This window comes from Sorex araneus, chromosome 5, assembly GCF_027595985.1.
Source record: "Sorex araneus isolate mSorAra2 chromosome 5, mSorAra2.pri, whole genome shotgun sequence".
Taxonomy (NCBI): domain Eukaryota; kingdom Metazoa; phylum Chordata; class Mammalia; order Eulipotyphla; family Soricidae; genus Sorex; species Sorex araneus.
Window position 1 is genome coordinate 159670129 of NC_073306.1, and position 22434 is coordinate 159692562.

The 22434-nt window shown below is 46.3% G+C and overlaps 1 protein-coding gene across 2 annotated transcripts in view; it reads right to left on the reverse strand.

The window, feature by feature from the left end:
- Nucleotides 1-14854, reverse strand: part of PPARGC1A (PPARG coactivator 1 alpha) — a 713065-nt gene extending 698211 nt beyond the window's left edge. Inside the window, exon 1 of one of the 2 annotated variants that reach the window (XM_055140706.1) lies at nucleotides 14256-14854. The gene's annotated coding sequence lies outside the window, so the exon portion shown is untranslated. Of the gene's footprint in view, nucleotides 1-12536; nucleotides 12569-14255 lie in introns of those variants that run through there. The other variant, XM_055140707.1, reaches the window with a different exon arrangement.
- Between the last annotated feature and the right edge of the window lie 7580 nt (nucleotides 14855-22434).

The following is a 22434-nucleotide window of genomic DNA, read 5'->3' on the forward strand; positions in this document are numbered from 1 at the left end:
TTAGATCAGTTCTGAGCAGTGCCAGTAGTGATCACTGAGCTCAGAGCTCTGAACACTGCCAGCTACGGTACAACATAATAATAATAATAATACAAGTTATTATTATTATTATTATTATTATTATTATTATTATTATTATGTGAATATCCTTAGGTCTTTACACTATTTGGATTTTCTGGACTTTCATAATAAAATGTTCAAAACAAAAATGTACCATATATTAGAATTATGTGCATTGGAAACCACTGTTAACAATACTGTAAATCACAGCACCTCAATCAATTAAAAAAAATTTTTTAATGCCCCATATCTCTAGTAAGAAAAAGCAATAATATGCCTTAATCAAGTTTCCTGATGTATAATAAAAGCACACCCTAGAAAATTAAGTTTAAAATATTTTTATCTTAAGTAGTAAAATATAAAGGAAGAAGGTTTGGATTAAGTGAGTTTTGTTCGCTGGAGGCCAGGTTCGACCCTCAGTATCACATAGAGTTCCCTGAGCACACAGGAAGTGACTCTCAAGCACAGAGCCAGGAATAGCACTTGAACACTACCAGGTCTCTCCCACCAAAAAAATAAAATAAAGGAAGGAAGAAAATATACCCTCTACTTGAAAATGCAGAACAGAAGAGGCAGTCGTTCTAATTTTGAGGAGAGAATCTCTATAAATGTCCTTTTGAAAATGAATATTCTGCCTTCCTGTGTTCAGACACTTTTTGAATTCAGGACTGATTATTTTTTCATTCCCAGAATGAGTGAAAGGTTATTTTTCTTTTTAAACTATCATTAAAGGTTTTTTTAATACTTATTCTGTGATCTACACTGTCTAATGTTGTGAGTTATGATCACTGTCACTGTCACTGTCATCCCGTTGATCACCAATTTGCTCCAGCAGGCCCAGTAACGTCTCCATTCATCCAAGCCCTGAGATTTTAGCAGCCTCTCTTTACTTGTTCTTCCCAATGGTGTCGCATTAGAGGCTCTTCAGGGTCAGGGGAATGAGACCCATCATTGTTACTGTATTTGGCATATGAATACACCACAGGGAGCTTGCCAGACTCTCCCCCGTGTGAGCAATAAACTCTCAGTAGCTTGCTGGGTTCTCCAAGTTACATGAGTTACAATAACCATGTATAAACTAGCTAAGAGAAAACTACAGCAATTTGTTCTCAACACAATAGTTAGAAAAGAAAACTAGTTTTCAGGAAGTACTGAAAATGTATAAAGTCTTCTATTCTGTAGATGCTCAAATGTAGGATGAGGCATTGTCCCCAAATTCTCCTGAAAAGAGGAATATCCAGGTATTTTTAAAGACTTCATATTACAGAACATTCCCTAATTACTTAATTTAAACAACTAAGTGAAGCTTGAGTGAAGACTCATTAGCCTTTGGTGACCTCAGTTGGTGCTTATTTGGGATGCTTTGAGTGGTCACTTGACAGAATCAGCTACAGAAGAGCACAGAGATTTAATATAGATTGAGTTATTGTTCCTTGAATTAGGCCTCACAATGCAAATCTTTAATATCACTGTAAACAAGTATTTGAAAAATAATCAGCTAAGTGAGTCTAGTGCACATTTACGTTACATTTACTTTATTTCTGGGTTTAAATTCAATGCTATTATAATACAAATATGTTTTTTTATTTTCAGAAGACACACTCTCCTTCTACACAGTAATTATGACTGAGATAGCATTTTACAGCTTACATACACTCCCCAAAATGTTATCACATTTGATTACACTCGTACAGTGAAAGAATGAACAGGGCCAAAACTGAAGAAAATTGAACAGTATCTATTTTAATATGTGTACACAAGAAAGCAACCCATTGTTTGCTAGCAACTTCTTAAGATTTGTTTGATTAGGGGAAATATTTTTATAATTATTTCTAACAAAACTGTTAGTATCAGGGTCAGGAAATCAATTAGCAATAGAGTCCTACTTCCCAAAATAACATGTTTTTTATAAACATCATAAAGATGATTCCGTTCCCTTGTACAACTTTTTTTACTCTTTTCCGAGGCTAAGAAACACTTTGTTTGATATCACATACAGAAAGGGTTTCATTAGCATCATTGCACAGGCCTCATTGCATCCCTCCCTGCTCCCAAGTTCAGACGCAATGCTAGACTCTAGTTTGGGAGACACATTATTTGGCCCAGAGAGAGGCCAGTTGTGCAATAAAATCCAAAATAAAACCTTGCGTTTGAGTTACTAAACAGTTCTCCTAACATTGTCAACACAGCGAATTTCAAAAGCTGCAAAGATCTTCACGTAACTAAGTTTGAAAGATCTTTGACTTCTTGCTCGTGAGAGAACACCAGGGTGAAAGCAACTCTCCTAGCTCACAGGATCCCAAACCTGCAAGCTTCTCTCACTTTCAAAGTGGAAATGGAGGAGGCTCTTGTTGGCGAGAATCTGAAATCTGCCCGTTCAGCCTTTGAAGTCTATTTGTCAGTTTTCAAATTTGAGATAAGGGATAAAGCAGATCCTGAACCTTTTCACCTGTCTTCTCTCTATATTCTTTCCTATTTTCTTCATTGGCACCTCACTCAGATTAAAGGGAAAAAGAGGAGAAGGAAGAGGAGGAGGGGGAGGTGAAGAAGGAGAAGGAGGAACAAGGAGGAAGAGGATTAAGGGAAAGGAGGAGGAGTGTGAAAATGAGGCAGAAGAAGAAAACATAGAAAAAGAAAAAGGCAGTGGAGAAATGATGGGGAGTCTGGAGAGCATGGTGGTTCCAACTCTTGCCTCAGGTGAAATCAGCCCCATTTGATTCCTAACACTATCTATGGTCCCCTGAGAGAGAGAGAGAGAGAGAGAGAGAGAGAGAGAGAGACAGACAGACAGACAGACAGACAGACAGACAGACAGACAGACAGACAGAGACAGACAGAGACAGAGACAGAGAGACAGAGAGAGACAGAGAGACAGAGAGAAAAGGAAGGAAGAAAGGAAGGAAGGAAGGAAGGAAGGAAGGAAGGAAGGAAGGAAGGAAGGGAGGGAGGGAGGGAGGGAGGGAGGGAGGGAGGGAGGGAGGGAGGGAGGAAGGAAGGAAGGAAGGAAGGAAGGAAGGAAGGAAGGAAGGAAGGAAGGAAGGAAGGAAGGAAGGAAGGAAGGAAGGAAGGAAGGAGAAAAGAAAATAAATAGAAAAAGAAAAAAAGTCAGAGGGGGAGGGGGACAGGATAGATAGTACAGCTCTTAATGTGCTTGCCTGGCACACCACTGACTGGGTTTGATCTCTGGCACCCTATATGATCAGCACTGCCAGGAGTAATTCCTGAGTACAGAGTTAGGAGTAACTTCTGACCATCACTGGGTATGGCCCAAGTCCTCCCCTTCAAAAAACAAAAGAAAAAAATTAAAGAACTACCCTCCCCAAGACAAAAGAGAAAGAAAAAAATGATAACATAAATATATATGGACTATATGTGTGTATATGACGATTGATGCAAAAAGATTTCTACACCTATACCTAGGATTTATATATATATACATATATATTTAATTTATGTCTCCCCTATTAAAAGTTCCTTGAAATTCCAGCCAAGCCCACTGTAGGTGCTTAGGAAATCTTGCTGAGTGAAAAAAAAATGAAAATCAGGAACTAAAAGAAAAACCCTTCACAACGTCTTGACAAATCCCTTCCCCTATGCTTCTCCTTCTGCTCCATTTCCACCCTCTCTTTCACCTGCCCAGATCTTCCCAACTTTTCAAAACCCAGGTCAAATGCCACTGGCTTTGTAAAGCCTTATTTGGCTCTTCCAGCCAAAATTATCAGCTCCCTTTTGGGCCCCCACTGCACCCCACCCTGACTCATCCAAAGGACTCTAGCACTGTCACCTGTGTCTTTCTGGAAGAGTTAACCATTTTCTAACTTCTTCCTGGCTAGAATGGGACTCTGCTTCTAACCCACATCCAAGCTGAAATGCAGCATGTTTTAATTCACTTTTGATGCTTCTGTCAACCACAATTGGTTCATCCACTTGATAGTAGCCTAGTAGCACAGCACTATAGCACTGTCCTCCCATTGTTTATCGATTTGCTCAAGTGGGCACCAGTAACGTCTCCACTGTGAGATTTGTTACTGTTTTTGGCATATCAAATATGCCACGGGTAGCTTGCCAGGCTCTGCCGTGCAGGCAGGATACTCTCAGTAGCTTGCCGGGCTCTCTGAGAGGGACAGAGGAATCGAACCCAGGTCAGCCGAGTGCAAGGCAAACGCCCTACCCGCTGTGCTATCGCTCCAAAACATGGGCTTGGCCCCAGACAATAGATACAAATTCTAGTTGTCACCATTTACTAGCTCTATGATCTTGGTAAGTCACTTCACCCCTCTGAGCCTATATTCCTCCATGAGAAGCAAAGTATACCACTACTAATAGTACCCATCTCAAGTTATGTGATGGCTAAATGGGTCATCTATAGGAAGCATTCAGGAAGTTAGGTTTCCAGAATGTTATAGTTCGTGCATCTATTATTATTGACCCAGTAGAACTTACAGGGAATGTGCTCTCTGCCAGGTACTTAGCCTGGGTGTCATGTCAGCAGGTGTTAGCTCTATAAATATTTGAGAACTGACTTGTAGGTCTCAGCCCTTTGTTAGTAACAAAAGTGTTTCCAGGTCCATGGTCCCCTCCAGTCCTGCCCACCGTTCCAGGCACTGGATCTCCATCTGTCCTACTTTTACTTGGGAGCAAATAGTCTCTCTTCTGCTCTGAGCCACACAGGCACAATTTCAGTGGGTGAAAAGTCCCTGTAGTGTTCACCTCACAAGCCCTCCAACTTCTAGAGATTTTTTTCCACTCCCTCCTGCAGCTCCCTCGACTTCACACGAAGCATCTTTTTTAGCATCTGTTCAGCCTGACTCCTGTCATTAGATACATTCTTGTGTGTTTATAATGCACCACTGATTTGTTTCAGACTAAATTGTGGGATCTAAAAATAAAGTGATGTTGAACATATTTCTTTGCATATTAACTTTAAAGAAATAGATTAATCTTTTAGAAATAATCAAAAATAAATGATCCACTCAGCAGGGAGCAGAGACCAAAAAAATAAATAAAATGAAAATGGAAAACGCTCAGATTCCCGCTTTTCATTCTCCTTTCTTAATTTATTAAGTACATAACACAATTTTTCATTTTAAAAATTAAGAGGTCTAGTGAACCTAGTGGTAAGCCAGTCCAAGGCATAAATGAAGGCATGATTCATTGATTCTTCAAATTCCCATTTTCAAAACTGACAGTGCAGAATTGTACTCACCATCCTAAGCAATGGCACAAGGAACAATAACTAACTAGATCCATGTGATGGTATAAGCCATTTTTGGAAATTTCAGCCATTTATCCAGTCCTCTTTCCCTGATTACCTCCCACAAGAAGCTTCCTAAACAGAGCCGGAATGACACATACATAAACAAGAATTGGGCTGGAGAGAGAGCATAGGGATTAGGGCATTTGCCTTATAAGCAGCCAAGCCTAGTCAGATTCCTGGCCCTGCAAATGACTCCCTGAGCAGTACTACGAGTGAGCACAGAGCCAGGAGTAAGCCCTGACCACCACCAGGATGTGGCCCAAACTGTGTCCATCCCCACCCCCGCCCCCCAAAATTGAAAAGAACAATATAAAAATCAGAAGCTTTATGGGAAGGCAGGTGAGGGAAGGTAGAAGAGAAATTCCTCTTTGTCAAAGGAAAGATCTGATTGCTATTTGACCAATCATTTCCAATGTTCCCCAACCATTCAACATGGATTCACACATCCATTTTGACTATTTGCTTCTTTCCCTTCTTTGGAGCCTAAGAATCTTCTCAGCAAAAAGAAGGAATTTATAATCTTATCAGCACGTGGGTGCTTATCTTCAGGCACCGACTAGGCTTGGTGACATCATTTTATTTGATGTGATGCTTTTGTACTGCTCAGAGAGGGTTACAGACGCAAACAAATATACATTCTGGTTGCAACACTAAATAATGAAGCCAACTGCAGTTTATAAGATGCAGTCACTCCACACCACATTTCGCTGGGGAAGGGGGAGGGCTAGAGTCGCCTGTGAACAATTACCAAATTGTCAATGGAATTCAATAAATGTTGTTTAAGAAAACTAATTATTTGTTACAATAACCAGCTACTACTGCCACTTTGTATTTGGAGGTTTGTAAACTACTTCCATTTGAAATGTAATTGATTCCATTTTTATCATTTGTTCAAGTTTATGTGGTTGTTCTCATCCTAAGAGATGATAACATCTATTTTCAGCAAATTATACATTATAATTCCTCATTCAAACGCTGTAACAGAAAACAAAATGCTAATTTATGCTGTAAACGAAACTACGGAATCATAATCATTCATTGTTATTAACATTAGGGACAGAATTGCTACTGGAAATAATAAAGTGGGAGCAAAAGATGGTCGGGGCTGTTTGGTTCAAGTTTTCTTGCTTTTTCTTTGTATCTCTTTGGCAAGTTTGGTTTCGTTGTAGATAGCCAACACACTTTCTAAGAGCCTTTCAGAGATTCGGTGGCTGTTTTGACTTCTCCCAGATACAAGCCAGACTTTCACTTTGGCCCGGGGCTATTCCCCCTGGTTCTACATTTCAAATCTACAAGAAGATGTGCTCACAAAGCAATCAGAAGTGCATGCTAAAGAGGGGAAGCATATTAGAACCACGCACCTGCTCTCCACATTTCATTAAGCTTCCACGCCTACACTTCCCTCCGCATGAGGGACCCTCCTGCCAGCCCCCACTTCTCTCCTATTCCAGCTTGGCAAGCAGCACCTCTGGGCAAGGTGAGTCAAGATCCCACCCCCAATCCCGCATCAGGACATATATGAAATAAACACAACAGAAATCCAGTCATGGTTTCATAAATCACATCATTTTTTTATCTTTAAAAAAATGGGGTGAAGGGGGACTGGGCCCATAGTCCGGATGCTCTGCTTGAGAACAAAATAACTCCCTTCAAGGAAAAAAGGCACGGACCCCTTGATGCATCTTCACCTTTTCTTTCTATTAAAATGGGGGGGGGGGAGTGTAGCCTCCAAGAAAGAAACATTTAAATCTAATGATTCTATCCAAAATGTGAATTCTTTGAAGGGAGCCAAAAGTCACACTGCCTTCTGGAGTAAATCACTTTGCTGCTGCCCTTTTATTTCACGCCGTCTGCCGTCCACATTTACCTCTTCACTGGCAAAGTGTGATCATTGATTTCCTATGGTCTCTCCGGAAGGAAGTTCTGCTTTCTTGATGATGACCACCAAGGGGAGGTGACCCCAGTCAACTCCCGCGGCAGAGCCTGCACTTTTACATTTCTGCCAGGGCCTCGGGCATGCGGAAACGGCGAGAGACTGTGCCCTCTTCCTACAGACTGTCTTGCTGTAACTACTGACATTTAATGTTTGCCCTCCCCTTCTCACAACTATATTTTGGAAGATCTCAATACAAGAAAAGTCACACTCAAAGGCATTAGTTCGTGATGGACATAAATGTTAAGTGCGTGATTCAGTACAGAAGACACCTGTTATAACACAACCAGGTTGAGAAGGGTAAACTTAAAGGAAGTCACAAACATCTATGATATGAACCCAAAAGGATATAGATGCACTTATTAAATGAAAGTGAGTATGTGTATTAAATATATATATATATATACACACACACAGGCTCCAAGGTAGAAAGGAATATAAGAGACTTATACTAACTTGCTATCAATGTAAAACATGGCCACTTTATTCATTCAGATGCATCAGAATGTTATCAAATGTGATAGGGCTATGATATAGTATATATGCTTAGATATGTATACGATTGGGTATTTATGCACCGGAGAGCCATAAAATTATTGCATTCATGTATCATTCTACTGATATACAGAATGTACTCTCCTCAAAATAATAATTATCTGATGTGGGAAGCTGGCAACCTAAAGATTCTGTCTACTGTCTCTCAGACTGGATCAACCATTTAAATCCCAAAGAATGGCAAACCCAAATATCAGGTCAATCACCAAGAATTTTTTTTAAAAAGCATTGGGTACAGTTGATTTGGCTCAAACAGAACCGCCCCCTCTCATTAGGGCTTTTTGTTTGATTGGCTTGGCTCAGAGACCATATCTAGTAATAATGCTCAGGGGCTACTCCTGTCTCTGCACTCAGGCATTACCCCCTGGTAGTACTCAGGAAACCATATGGGATGCTAGGGATCAAGCCCTGATCAGCTACATGGAAAGCAAATGCCCTACCCATTGTACTACCTCTCCAGGCCCCATTATTTCTTTTCCAAAGCAGACAGCCTCATTCACCAAAGAGAATAAAATCCTGTTATATAAGACACGGGAGAGATAAATGGACCAGGAAGATCTTGCTATCTCATGAAGTTGACGAATGAATGACACCATCGCAAACTTGCTAAAAATTTGCATGTGCCTGTCATACAGATGCGTACAGATGTGTCTCCATTGTACAGAAGCAATGAGTAGGGCAGAGAGATTAAGAGTTGGTACCCTGGCTCTGAAATGACACTGCCCTAGTGACTACCTCCATAGGCACCTAGCCAGCACTGAGATCAGTAACGCAGTCAACTCTCCATGCCTTATTTTCCTCGTATTGAAAAGGGGATAATAATAAAACATCCCTCGTAAGATGTGTGGAGACTAAAGATTTGAAATAGCATTAATCAATTGATAATGTTATTTCACTGCTCCTTGATTCCAAGTTTCAGATTCATAGAGCTTTATCAAGAAAAGCAAACAATATTTTCAAGCTGTGCCTTAAGGAAGTTAACCTTACTAGAAAATCTACAATAAAGTCGTTATTATAAATGTCTCTCACTTTTCTATCTACCTAGGAGAAACCCAGTGCTGGAAAACCTGGGGTTAGGTGATCTGGATTTATAGATGTGCTTCTAAAATACATTTAAAGTTAAGTATACTGAACTGCTACTAAAAACTATTTTTGTACTCTATGTCTACATCCTCAAGAAAATAAAAATGTTTAAAATGATAGAAGCCCAGTTTATATTTTCAGGCTTTAAGATATTGGTTTTCTAACACCTCTCCCAAGTAAAGACATTTCCAAATCTTGACTTATCAATATAAACAGTGTTGCCACCTTATGAATTGTGCAATACCCAGAAAAGAGGGGAAAGATCTAGAATGCTTGATAGTACTTGGACTGGATGTAAAATAAGTATCCCTCCGTGGACTGCTTTCTGCTATGGTTATCCATAGTCACAGAAGTAGAGTCAAGATTCAAAAAAAAAAATTTAAGAAAGTAAAAGGCGGTCAGTCAGCACAAGCTTTCAACTTACCCACATCCATTAATGGAGCTACACTGGAGCATCTTTCCTGCTTGAAAAGAAAGGGTGGGTACAAAGAATTAAACCAGAATAGATGATGGATATTCTGAATTCAGCCCTAGACTTGGTTTAATCCAGAGCTGAATTCAAAAGAGCCATGGCCTATTCTGAGCAGATCTGGGTAAAGATGCCATTTTATATGTCTAGTCTGGAATATGGCGGGGTGGGGAGGGGGAGGTTGATGGCCGGGGGAGCAGTGAGAAAAGGAATGCGGGCTGGAGAAAGGCCTCATCTGGTCTAGTGGTAAGGTCTTTTTCACACACGCTGGTTGAAGCCATCCAAAACTGGTCAATCGGATAAATAAAGTGAGATATCTAGCCTCATGGACAACCAAGCAGTCAGCTAATTGGCTCCATTTTTCACTTTCAGTTGATTGATTCAACATCATACAGACCTGGCCTGCTTCTATTTGGGGTAATAAAGTGACAACTAATAAGGTGACCCAGGTCCAGCCTGCCCACAGGAATGACCGCTGCCCAGCCTGCAGCGTGATGGAGCATGGGAACTGAAGCAATGAGGATGAGAGAGCCTCGAAGGTTGAAAAGAACAACATTACAAGAGAAAGCTGGGTCTGGGACGCTGACACCTACTGCCATCCCTAGGCGTGAAACTGTAAATTAAAGAATGGTCTGTTGTCAACTGCACTCAGCCAAATCAGAGACATTGCACATCTACACTTTAATTGGGGTTTTCATTCTAATTGAAGAAAGAAATTCAACCTAAGCAGATGCTTCCACCGCTCCCCTGCTCCCCTCCCCTCTCTCTCTCTCTCTCTCTCTCTCTCTCTCTCTCTCTCTCTCTCTCTCTCTCTCTCTCTCTCTCTCTCTCTCTCTCTCCTCTCTCTCCCCTCTCTCTCTCTCTCACACACACACCAATTATCACTACGGTATATTTTGCACATTGACAAGTGGGTGCAAAATATCTACAACAAAATCTACTAGAGGATGAAATTTCCCAGTATCTAAATGGCAGTGCATGCAATCTGGACTCAAACGTACACTGGGCTCCTTCACCCCCCCAAAAAAAAAAAATCACCCCATCCCCTGCTACAACCCCATAACCCAGCTTTAAAGATAAAATGTCCCCAAATAATTAAAAACCTCCCAGTCCAACATCACTAGTGGCTGAGTTCTTTGTTTTTATGTTCAGTCATGAACATGGGCCCCAATTGTTCCGAATTTCCAGATCTCTATAGGAAGAACCCCCATCTTCATTATTTCTTTCACTTGTTTGTTTATAACCAGAGGTGTCATAATCATGTTTCTTGTGAAAATGAAAGTAATCAAAATGCCTTGTGATTCCAGGAAAAGAGTTTCTTAGGGAGCCATGCCTGGCTGCTATTGATGTTGTAAAAAGGCTCCTTTTACATGGTATTAGATGTTGAAAGTACATCATATTGATCTAGAAATAAAAAGCTTGATTTTTTTTTTAGTTCAGTCAACCCTTACCTTCATAAGCACTTTATAACACTAGGAAGAAGGTTTTATTTTTAATTGAGGTAGAGTAAACAAATTATATTTGAAGAGCTGTTGCTATTTTTAGGGAACGGAGGATTTGTCTGCTGTTTGGCACCAATTCAGGGTATTTTTTTAAAAAAATATATGAATAAGTCTCACTCTTTCAAATTTGGCTCAGGCCTCCCCACAGCGAGCCTTGAGCCAGGCGTCCAAGAAGACATTTCAAGTCGGGTTTCTATTGTGGCGAGGGCTTCCCTTTTTTGCCGAGAGGACAATTAGGAGCGGGTTTCTCAGTCCTTTGCCCCGTGCTCAAAGGGCTGAGGGTGCAAACTGGAGCTCAGTAAGAACCTAGGTCCGCCTGCACGTACATCCCTCCCCCCCACCCCACCCCCGGAGCACCGGGACGAGCTGCGCTGCAAAGACACAGCCTGGTGAAGCGCCCGCCCGGAGCCACTGAGATGCCCCTGCGCGGGCCCCCTCTAATGATGGACCTCTCTGATTTGTTTCCCTACACTTTATCTTAAAGTTCATCCCGCACCACTGGAAGAGGCGATCGATATTTCCAATAATCTCCCTTTTCCCACCAAACAATGCCGCGGCACCCCGGGCAGCGCGCCGCCAGTCCCCGCCCGCGAGCTCCACGTCCTCCTCTGTGCTGCGTTCTCAGAAACGCACGCCCGGGCTGCTGGCCGCCCGGCTCTCCCTCGCCTCGCTCCAAGGATGCTCCCTCTGCCTTTCCCCAGCAACTTCAACTAACTTTGCCCGGGGACGCGGGTCGGTTTCCCTCTACTGCACCTACCCCCTTCCGGCTTCTTGGTGGGGGGAACTCCCCCTCCCCGGTCTCTACTCCAACCCTGCGCCGCGCCCCTCCCCTGCCACCCACTGCTCCAGCTTCCCCAGGCCTTGGCACGTGAGTGCTTTCTGGCAGAATCGGGCCCTTGGCTTTTCAACGCTCTCAAAGGATTTGTATCCTCTCTCGCTAAGGAGGTGGCCGACCCTCGCGCCGCGGCCAGGCAGGGTGGCTTCGAGCTCCCTGCTGTCCGACACCTCCTTGCCAAGCTTCCCGCGCAGGAGAACCAAGTGGCCCTTGAGTTTCACAGCCCCGAGGCGCGGGTGGGAAATAAGCGCCTGGAAACTTATCCCGACGCCATAGATTCAGAGGGGTGGGTGGGTGGGGTGAAGGGTTGCTGCCGAGTAATGCCGAATCCCGGAGGGTCCGGGGGTGCAACTGCCGGTGCATGGTGCAAGTCTGTCCTGCCAGTCTTGGTCCTCAAAGGCGAGCCGGGGTTGGTTTCTGAGTCCTAAACACAGGCGCGCGCGCACACATACTCCTCCGCCCCATATCATATAACACACACACACACACACACACACACACACACACACACACACACACACACACGCACACACACAGAGGCTCACGAACGCCCGCTCCTGGACAGCCAGAGTTTCCCCGAGCCTGAGCGATCGTTGGCTCTCTGCAATACGCAGCGGGCGCGGGGAGGCGTGGGGGACCACCCGCTAGCCGGGCTGGGATGCTTGGAGAAAGCGTTTCCAGCCGAGCCGACCACCACCCTTCTGGACGCCCCCCCACCCCCCGCTCAGCTCCCCAACTCCCGCGCCTGCCCAACCCCAGCCGCTCCCGCAAGTTTCTGCTCACAGCGGGGGGCCTCCCCTTTCCCCGACCGCCTCACCCCGAACCCCCTACTTTCCACGCACCTGGGCCGCCCCGGCGCTCCATCCGGAGCCGCGGCTTCCCCGGGGCGGGCGGGCGGCGCTTCCCGCGGACGAGCCAGACGGCCCCCACCCGCCACGGCAGCCCGGCGGGGTGGCCGGAGCTCGCCGCCGCCTCCCGCCGCGGCCGCTGCTGCCGCCGCCGCGCCGCCAGCGCCTCTCCCGGCCGCCCTGCCGGATCGCGCACCCGCACGGCCGCGGCGCGCCCTGGACAGCCCCCGCCGCCCGCCCGGCCCTGCGCCCGGCAACTACTACTTTGGCGATCTCCGTTTCCCTGAGCCTGCGGCGCGCGTTTGCGAGCTCTCATGCCGGGGAGCCTGGCTGGGTCCCGCCCGCCCCGAGCTCGCCGGAGCGAGCGCGCCAGCAGCCGGCGAGTGCAGCGGGCAGCCCCGCGAGCGGCGCGGAAGCCTCGGCGGCCGGAGAGCTGAGCCGCGCCGACGACGTTGTTTCCTCGACACCCCCAAGCCCCGCCGAGGGTGCGCTGCCCGGACCGGGGATCCCGCTCGCCCCGGACCGCCCACCGCGTTGTGCAGCCTGCTAGCGTTTGCTCCTTTACGTCGCCTCGGGACCCCCCCCCAACTTTCCCCAACCTGGACACATGCGGCTGCACCCGACCATCTCACACACACCCTCAACACACATACACACACACACTCACACTCACACTCACACCTCCTCTTTGACTCCAGCTTCACTTCCCGTGTAGTTTGGAGATGACAGAAGCCTGTAGACTTTCACCAAACAAGCGGTGGGGGCAGCAGACTACACAGTTATTTAATTAAAAGGCATTTTCCTCTTTCTCGCTCCGGCTCCCAGAATAGCTTTTGCACCCCTTAGACCCTGAGCACACGCCTGTCTCTCCAGGTCACCAGTGGCCTGCTAACACCCATCTCCTTCCACACACACCCCCCTTCCGGCGTCAGCCCCCCAGTTCCACCACACACACACACACACACACACACACACACACACACACCACCCCCCAAGTCACACCGACATGCACACCTAGAGGCCGGCGGCGGGGAACGTGGAGGGGCACGATGCAGCCGGACTGCATTGCACAGTCATCAAAGTTAAGTGTGCGTGTTCGTCGGTTGCCTGTGTGCGCCCGGGGAGGCGTGGGGTCAGGGGCAGTCGAGCATCCACTCTGCACCCCCCGGGTGGGGTCATGGGGCGCCTCCTCTTGAGATTTGCAGCCATTTTAGGGAAAGAGGTGGCTCGGGGGGCCACCGGAGGAGTGGACGGGGGCGGCCAGCACGTCACGGGGGACTGGCAGCTCCGCAGCACCTCGGCGCAAGTGGAGGGCGGGCGGGCGCCGGGTGCACAGGGGCGCGGCGCCCGCGGCGACTTGGAGAAGGTTGCGCTCGAGTTCCCTGATTTTGCCTGGAGTTGTTCGGGGTAACGTGCGGGCTCGGGCCTCTTTCTCCGGCTCCCGCCGAGCTGGAGAGGTGATGGGGGGAGGTGTCCATGGCAGATCGGGCACAGGAGGGACGCGACAGACCCTGGAGACTGAAGAGCTAGTGCTGGGGTAAAGGGAGGGGGCACCTTCCTCTCGTATGTTGGCACTGACCCAGCCAGTGCGACCACTTGGCCCCCAGTGTCCCCACCCCCCCCCTCCCCAGCCTCTGCCTCCCCGCCGAGTGCCAAGTGAGCGCGCGGCGGGGGGCACGGGGGCGCGATGCCGCCCGCCCCGAACCACCCCTTACCTGGTTGGAAGGGGTTTCCCAGGAGGAGCCGTAGTTGTAAAAGAAGGGAGAGAAGGTGTCTTCCGACAGCCCGCAGCCCGCCATGCTCTGGATGCAAATAAAATGAGGAAGGGAGGAGGGGGGGTGGGAAAATAAAAAAGCACACACACAAAAGCAACCCAAAATTCTCCAAATCAAATTGAACCGATAAGCGGAGAAGAAATTGTCTCGAAAAATCAAGGGGAGGAAGGGGGGAAGGGAACGGCCGAGGGAATGGCAACTCTGGGCGCCGCTCGCTCGCTCGCTCTCCGGGGCGAGCAGGGATGCTCGGGCTGCCGCCGCCGCCGCCGCCGCCGCCGCCGCCGCCGCCGGCTCAAGACGGTACCTAGAGAGGATCGTCCTGACTTGAGCAGCCGCCGCCGCCGCCGCCGCCGCCGCCTGTACCGGCTGCGCGTGTGCGCGCGTGTGTGCGTGTGCGTGGGGGCGCGCGCAGAGCCCGAGACCGCAGGGACGGCGAGGAGGAGGCGAGAGCAGGAGCGAGCGGGGAGGGCAGGCGCAGAGACGGGCGGGCGCGCGCGGGGCGGCGGGGGCGCGCGCGTGAGTGCGCGCCTGTGTGTGTGCGTGTGCGTGTGTGTGCGTGCGTGTGAGAGAGAGAGAGAGAGAGAGTGTGTGTGTGTGTGTGTGTGCGTGCGTGTGTGTGTGCGTGTGTGCGCGCGCGCGTCTGTTTGGGGAGCTCACCGGAGAGCTGGGCCGTCACGTGGGCGCGCTGACTCCGCCGGCTGCCGGGGACAGCCTGTACTACAGCCCCGGCCACTAAATCACCCCGTGCCGCCAGACCTTTGCCACCCGCACGCCGCCCCGCCCCGCCTCGGCGTGGCCCGGGACGGCAGGGGGCGCGGGTGCAGCGCCCGGCAGGTGCGTGCTGGCCGAGTGGGCAGCCCCGACGCGCCCAAGTGGAAAGAAATGCCCGCGGGGACGCACAGGTTCCCCGGCTTCGCCCCGCACCCCCCTGGCAAGCCTCCTTCCTCCGACCCTCCAGGAAGATTGGGGGTTTGTGTTTGGGGCGGTTGTTGTTGTTTTTTAATTCCTAACATTGCTTTCCTATGCAAAGACCCCTCTTCCAGCTATGGGGATAATATTTTCACCCAGTTACTATAGCTCGGTTTTCTTGCTTTGCCGGCGCCCCTCGTCGCCCCCAAACCCTCCATCACCCCGTGTATGCGCGCGCGCACGCGAACGAACACACACACGCGCGCGCGCACACACACACACAGCACACACGCACACGCCCTCGGCTGCCTCCTTCCATCCCAAATGCAAACCCACTTCCTTTAGCCGGTTGCTGTAGTTAAGCTAAATCAACGGTACATCAAACTAGGCTAGGCAGGGAGAACTGAAAAGTGGATTTAGGGGACAACACTGCCCCAGCAGGAAGAAAGCCTCTAGTTTGCCATTCTGTTGATTTAACCGTGTGTTTTTTTTTTAAAGGATTTTGTAGCTTCTGCACGAAAATTCGGGCCCCTTGAGTCACAATTGTTTAAATGGAGCTATTCTCTTACATCCATTGTACATTATAAAAATACAAAGGATTATAATCCACCCTTAGCATTTTACCACCAAAGCTCTCAGACTCAATAATTGAGTAGCTGAAAGTTTATTTCTGCAAAAACCCATTTTAGCTCCTCCCCCTAGTTCTCTCCTCCCCCTCCAACGCTTTCGACAGATATTTATAGTAAGTACAATTGAGGGTTTTTTTTAAATCTCTATGTAAGATGCTCTTCCAAGTATGTAATTCCTCGCAGAAAAACTTAAAACAACCTGTTATAGGCAATTTATATTGTTTTCTTTCTGAATCTATTTTCCAAACGCTGACCCTTTTTGTTTAAACCAATTATGTTTTTCCAGGAGTTCACACTTCCTCTTGTAAATTCCCCACTTGAGGTAGAAATCCTCTGTGAAATAAACATTTCCACAGCAACCCAGTGATGTCACAAACATCGACTCATCATTTCAGAGGGGAAATAAAGCAGAAGAAAAGGATCTCTCCAGAACCCAAGCTTCTGTTTTCTTGCAAATAATAACTCTGCTCTGAATAGAGACTCAGGAAACATTAGATTACTGGCTAAATACCTGTTTTCTCAGAGATTGGCTTATTTTTCAAAGATATGTCAAATCATCTTTTCAAAAAATAGGTCACTGTCCTCTTCTCTGTGTTTGTGAAAAATGGTGTTTCAAAAAAGTGGTCCCTAACCACAGTGGCCACTATGGATTTTAATAAAGAGGAAAGAAAATTTTTTCTTGGAAAAAAATCAGAAAAAATATTTGAGAGATGAAATTTAATTTATTAACTTCAAACCCAAATCTTGCTAATAGGCCAGGTTTCAAAAATGATAGTTTGAGGGGCCAGAGCAATAGTGCAGTGGGTAAGGCACTTTAAACAACGTGGGTTCGATCCTCAGCACCCCATATAGTTTCCCCAAGCCTGCTGAAAGTAATCTGAGTGCAGAACCAGGAGTAATCCCTGAGTACTGCTGGGCATAGCCCCCAAAAAACATATACATGGACATCTATATCTATATATGTGTGGACATATATATCCATATATATGATATGCATGTATTTTTTTGTATATAGTTTTTAAGAAGTATGAAGCTTACATATTAAAATTAGTGCTGCTCTGACCAACACTGAATGAGGGGCCTCCATCATTCCCTCCATTGCTCCCTGAGTCTCCAGACTAGGCAAAGAGACACACATCCTTTATGGTGTTCCCTTTCAAATATCCCTGTAGACCCTCATAAAACAGTCAGTGCAAAGGCAATTGGCAGATGTCAAACTAGGCCCAACAACTAGTTTCTAAGGTTTCCTGTCTTAGGTGATACTAAGTCAGCATGCTGTAGAAATTTAGTTTGCGTGGTATTTTCTATGTATACTTTACCTCATGTTTGACATTCTTTTTTTTTTCTTTTTTGGTTTTTTGTTTGTTTGTTTTTTGGGTCACACCTGGCGATGCACAGTGATTACTCCTGGCTCTGCACTCAGGAATTACTCCTAGAGGTGCTCAGGGGACCATATGGGATGCTGGGAATCGAACCCGGGTCAGCCGCATGCAAGGCAAACCCTACCCGCTGTGTTATCACTCCAGCCCCAATGTTTGACATTCTTTACCTGCTGTGACCGTGCTATTCTTATGGCAACTCAGGTCATACTTCTAGACCGGTGGCAGTGACTTTTATATTTCCTATGCCCTTTTCTATTTGTTGCGTGAATGGATTTACTCCCCGTGTTAATTTTAGAAGAATCAGGGCACTATCCCCATTTCACTGATGTGGGAAGAAGCTCAGAGATGTTCAGAAACCACCCAAGATGACTCAGCTAACAAGGCGCTAAGAACTGAATCCAGAGACAGTATGTGAGGTAAAACACCAGCTTGCTGCCAACCTCAGTTCAAATCCCCACACTATTTACAGTCCCCTGAGCACCACCAGGGGTCACTCCTAACACAGAACCAGAAATAGCCCCTGAGGACCATTGGGTGTGGCCAACCCCCACCATCAACAACCCACCCACCCTCAAGGGTTGGGGGCGGTTGTGGGGGGAGGGGGTGGGGGATGGGGAAGGGATTGAACTTAAACTTCTTTGTAACTCTGACAACTTCTAACTTCTCTCTTGCAGATCTTCGCCCATCATCGAATCCCCATCCCCCCCTACACTGTTTCCTATCTCCCTAATAGTGAAAGATCTCACTGTCCCACTGTCCAGATGAGCGGTATATACATTTGGACGGGTGCTCACTAAATTCTCATTGTGTGTTCATTAGCTCATCCAGTTGGCACAAGAACCCTATTAGGAAGCTAATTTCACATTTTGGTCTGAGAGATGAGGAAACTGAGGCTCAGGAAGACTTCACATTCCTCATCCCATCTAGAGCTCTTGAGCAGCAGAGCTGGGCTCTGAACCAAGAACCTCGGGCTGGTGAGGTCTTCCATGCTAGCTCGTCTTTCCCACTTTCAAGCACAAAGGAAAATGGGTACACAGGGCCCCAAGCCCACAGAGGCATCAGGGAGAGAGAGGCAAGAACAGGTGAAAAAATTCTCCTCTGTGCAACTAACAGGGGAACGTTTGTATAAATGAAGTCTGGCCTCCAGCCACAAACAGTTGGCTGCCCTCAAACCCCCAGCTCCTTCTTTGTTAAACAGGGAAGATCCAAAGAGGGCCACCTGGTTAGGCTTCTGACAAAATGCCTCCCACTTTGCCCAGTCTCCCCTCTCCTGGGGTAGTCCTGACTCCCCAAAAGAATTCTTTGGTAGCTCCTCTCATTTGGCATTAGCACAATAACGTGGCGGTTTGTTTGCTAGTTCTCAACAACATAAAAAACAAACCACCCCCCTCTACCCCCGCTGGGGCCCAGAACAGATGGAGGCAGGCCCCTGGGGAAGCAGAGAGCCTCTTGAGCTCATTGAGAAAAGATCATTCCAGCCACCTTGCCGAACTCCGCCACCGCATGGTACTCAGAAGTCTGAGCCCCTGGAAAGGAAGCTTTTCATTCTCAGATCCACTGTGGTTGCATTTCTCAAGACAAAACCTTCCCCATACATACATCCCTGTTGTTGCAAAGTCAGGATTTGTCATACGGCAAATGTGTGATTTGTTGAATTGATATCATCCTACTAATGAGAAAATCCATCTTTATTCATAAACGCTTTCCTCCCAAGAAATCCGTTTGCATTAATCTCATATTGGAAATTGGTTAATAGTGCAGATGATGTCAGGGTGTTTTCCTTGTTTATAAACGAGGTGTATTAACACTCTCATACCACTAGGGTATCGTTTAGTGAATGGCTGCTTCTCTTTACAGATGCGAGAGGCCAAATTTGTTGTGGATGTGGATAAAAAATGATCATTTGGACTAAAACTGCAGATGGGAAGCAGATGTAATGTACAGAGGAAGTAGATTTCATTTAGTCCCCTTCTTTTATTAAAAGGAAGTCTGCTCATTTCTTTCATTTTTAAAAAGAGACATTGAATCCAGCATATGTGTTCATTCTAGGCAAAGTGAAACCATTTGTATCCCTCCTGCCTTCAAGAAGTTTACAGTCATCCAAGCTTGTTTGTTCTATTTTTCTGTTGCCAAGTTTTTCTTTGTAATTGTTTGGAAATTAACATCCTCTTATCAAACCTATGATGACTCTAGGGAAATATTAAAATTAAGAAGTGAGACAATTAATTGTTGAAAGGACAGAAGAAATGGTACAATGAAAGAGAAAGGTAGCCTGGGAAAAGCAGAGTAAGACAAGGGCAAGAAGAAGGATGGAGCAGTTAATGCAAAAAGAAATGAAGGCAGAAAATGAGCTTCAAAATACTAGGGCAATGATAACAAACATGCATTGAATGCTTATCACCTACCAAAAGACATGATATAGAACCTAGTCCTAAAGGACTGACTCTGTGTGTGTGTGTGTGTGTGTGTGTGTGTGTGTGAGAGAGAGAGAGAGAGAGAGAGAGAGAGAGAGAGAGAGAGAGAGAGAGAGAGAGATTTGATTTGAGGCTTTTCTGACACGAGGATCAGAGTGCAAGTTGTTTATTTGCAAAGAAGGTACACACTGATGGCCACAGGTGTGAAGGAAGGGTGCAAAGGCAGTGTTCAAAGGTAACTATGGACAAGCCAAGCTTAAATCTACTTGGGACTAATGTGGGTGAAATGGTGAATTCAAACGTCAACGTTACACATTCCAGAGACAAGGAAGCCGAGATATCAGCTGAAGGCTGCTGGGCATCTAGTTAATGCCCAGCCTGTGTGCCCAGTGATGAGTCTGGAGAAAGAGGATTCTGACACCAGAGAAAGTTCTCAGGCAAAGGAATGTTGAGGCTGAGGTTACACTCGTGGGGTGGAGAACATGGAAATGGGAATAGCCGTGGGGCGAGGGGTCAGGCACCAAGAGCATCTACTACCTCCATGCTAACTCGTTTCATTTCACAAAAACTTTATGAAGTAGGAACTATTTCCAGCTTCTCCCAAGAGAACACGGCCTAGAAGAGTAAGACGTGGCATCTGCTGTTTGTACTGATTTCCTCATCTGTTCGAGGCCCCCTGTGTTTGGTAGAAGCAATGTGTCATGTTCCCACCCCCACGTCCCACTGATCTAATTTGCTTACACAGGTGACCCACACTGACCTGGTAAGAGCTCTGCCTCAGCTCTTCACCAGAACCACAGGGCCGGACGTTTCCTTTCTCTGCCAGGAGAGCAAAGCTGGGAGGATATAAGAACTCTTTCGGGAGTAACATGGGAGGATATGTTATTCCCAGGATAAGGACCCCAAGTACTTGAGAGTGAAGACTTCTTCACATAAAGTCAGCCTGAAAGGAAGCATCAAAGATTCCCTGACTGGAATTGTTTGAGCTGTTGGATCCTGCCCAACCTGAAGCAAGATACCACCCCAAACTTTCCAAGAGTAGAAGCCAGTGAAAAACTCTTTAATTATTAACCCACTGAGCCAAATTATCAGAAGAGAGATAATATGAATATAAAGGTAACATTCAAATCCCAGTCATCCTAGTTTCACAGGGCTACAGCCCAGGTTCCTAGGTACTTCATTTCCCAGAGTAGCCGGCGTGGACCTTCAAACAGGCTCAGAGCCACAGCCACCCTCAGTGTTCAACATTACTTGGAGTCCCTTTCTATGTGGATGTAGTTCCCAGTCCTTTTGAGAGGACAATGGGCCAGAGTATATCTTAGCTTTATTTGAATTGTCTGCTCTATCAAATCATTAAAATGGGAGTCCTAATAATGGTTACTTTGAGCAAAATGTTTGAGTGGAAGTGACAGAAAGTTGAAACTAAAGTAAAGATAATAAGGAATTAAGACCTTTGGTTGTTGACTTTGTAAAGATGAACCAATAAAGAGCTATTTATGGACACCCCGCTGTTAGAGTGAAAACTCATGGATTTAAGTGACAAAAACAGCATTCACCATTTTCAGAAGGCAGGCAGACAGGAAGGAAGGAAGGAAGGAAGGAAGGAAGGAAGGAAGGAAGGAAGGAAGGAAGGAAGGAAGGAAGGAAGGAAGGAAGGAAGGAAGGAAGGAAGGAAGGAAGATATTTGATATATAAGAAAGAAGTAACATATGTAGAACAATAAAAACAATAATAATGGATCTAATTGTAGGTTTTTGCTTACATATACCAGAGAAGGCTAGGAAATTGGGTTTGAATATACAAATAAGAACAAAGCAGGCAGGAAAAGATGCTGTCATTAGAATCTGGACCCCAAAACCTGTCCACCCACTGCAGCAGGAAAACAATAGGCTTTGCCACCTCATTGGCCAGAAGATCTGCTCCCCTGCATTTAGCAGCTCCCAAACATTGCTCCCCCTCAAAGTCAGTCTAAGCAGGAGTGACTGAGGTGGATACCTCAGGTACAACCTTGCCTGCAAAGGAGTCTGGGAAATGTAGTCTCTGAACTTCTGGTTTCTAAGTACCAAAGGGTTTAATAGAAGATATTGCAATGGAACCATAATGCCATAAAGCATAATGCCTTCTCTGTTTCTCATAAAACAGAGAAAGAGAGAGACAGAGAGAGACAGAGAGAGACAGAGGGGTGAGAAAGAGAGAGAGAGAGAGAGAGAGAGAGAGAGAGAGAGAGAGAGAGAGAGAGAGAGAGAGAGAGAGAGGAGAGGTATCTGCCACAGAGGCAGGCTGGGGTCGGGGGTGCCTTGAAGGGGTGTGAGGGAAACTGGGGACACTGGTGCTTGGAAATTACACTGGCGGAGGGATGGGTGTTGGAACATTGTATGACTGAAATGCAGTCATGAACAATTTTGTAGTGCTCTATCTCATGGTGATTCAATAATTTTTTTTATTTAACTTTTTATTAAATCACCATGTGGAAAGTTACAAAGTTCTCAGGTTTATGTCTCAGTTATACAATATTCAAACACCCATCCCTTCACCAGTGCCCATACTCCACCACCAAAAACCCCACTATACCCCCCGCCCCCACCCCCTACCCCCTACTGTATTACTAATGAATTTCACTCCATTTTCTCTTTACCTTGATTACATTCCATATTTCACTACAAAACTCACTATAGTTGTTGGAGTTTCTACCCAAGAGAGACAGACCTACTACCAAGGAAGCATTTGATAATTAGTTTTCCATTGCTGGAAATGAAGAAATATGTAGCCCCACTGCTACAAGT